This window comes from Mandrillus leucophaeus, unplaced genomic scaffold (assembly GCF_000951045.1).
Source record: "Mandrillus leucophaeus isolate KB7577 unplaced genomic scaffold, Mleu.le_1.0 Scaffold23, whole genome shotgun sequence".
In the NCBI taxonomy this organism is placed as follows: Eukaryota; Metazoa; Chordata; class Mammalia; order Primates; family Cercopithecidae; genus Mandrillus; species Mandrillus leucophaeus.
The window spans coordinates 3,519,568-3,520,986 of NW_012102365.1; positions in this window are offsets into that span (position 1 = coordinate 3,519,568).

The following is a 1,419-nucleotide window of genomic DNA, read 5'->3' on the forward strand; positions in this document are numbered from 1 at the left end:
GGGTTAGCCAGGATGGTCTCGATCTCCTGACCTCGTGATCCGCCCGTCTCGGCCTCCCAAAGTGCTGGGATTACAGGCTTGAGCCACCGCGCCCAGCCGAGGCTTATTATTAAACCCACAGCAACACTGTAAGGTTGGGCTGATTTTGTCCATTTCATAGACCTCAGCTTCAAGACAGGGAAACTCATGTGGCTAAACTGGTGACTCCAGGCCAGCTCCAATAATCTTGTCCACCGCCTCAGGCCAGCCCCGGGGTGGGTCCTTTCTCAAACTTCAGCGCTCCAGTCCTGCCCTCACCATCCCCCTCAGTGTGGCAAAATCTCAGAGGCTGTAAGTGGCTTTGATGGGTGTGTGCCTGCACAAGCAGAGTGAGCCCAACCTACAGGAAAGCCTGTGCCCAGGCTACAGGAAAGGCAGAGGACACCAGTGTACATTGTGCCACTCCTTTTGAGTCTCAGGCCTCCAAGGTCTTCTGTAATTCAGCATCCACTTCGACCCAGAGGGATCTTTTTAAAGGACAGTTTTGGCCTGGCTGCCTCCCTTCTCGAATCGTCCTATGGCCCCACACCTACAGCATAAAATCCAAATCCTTTCGCTCTAGTCTAAGCCTTTCATCACCTGGAGCCAGCTGCATCATCGCTAACCATTGGCCCAGGCGGCCAAATTCTGAACCAGTTGCGGCTGTGGACTTCGCATATGCTGTTTTCTGTGCCAGGAAAGTCCCAGCTCTCTCTCCCTGTGTTATCTGATCTGCCTGCAACACTCAGGTAGACATCACCTCCTTTTAACCACATTATCCCAGCTGCCAAAAATAGGGCAGACTTTGCTGTCAAACCTGGTTTGAATCTCAGTTCCACTAACAGTGGGACCCTGACCGACTCACTTCATCTTTCTAAGCCTCAGTGGCTTAAAAATGGGGATAATGGGCCGGGCGCGGTGGCTCACACCTGCAATACCAGCACTTCGGGAGGCCGAGGTGGGTGGAACACGAGGTCAAGAGATCGAGACCATACTGGCTAACATGGTGAAGCCCCGTTTCTACCAAAAAATACAAAAAATTAGCCAGGTGTGGTGGCACACGCCTGTGGTGCCACCTCAACCCTGAGGGCCAAAGAAAGAACTCATCCACCAGGAAGGGAGGGGTCAAGAGAAGGGGCCTTGGAAGCCATTTAGAAGGATGGACACTGGACTAATGGCACAGGTCTGAGTCCTGGCCTGCCTAGTGACCTTGGACAGGTCACACGACCTCTCCAGATCTCAGCGTTCTTATCTGTAAAATAAGGGCCACATTGGATGGCCTCTGAAGGCCCTTTCTTTTGTAGCTCCAGGTAATTGTAAGACCTTATTATTATTATTATTTTTTTTTGAGACAGAGTCTCGCTCTGTCGCCCAGGCTGGAGTGCAGTGGCTGGATCTCAG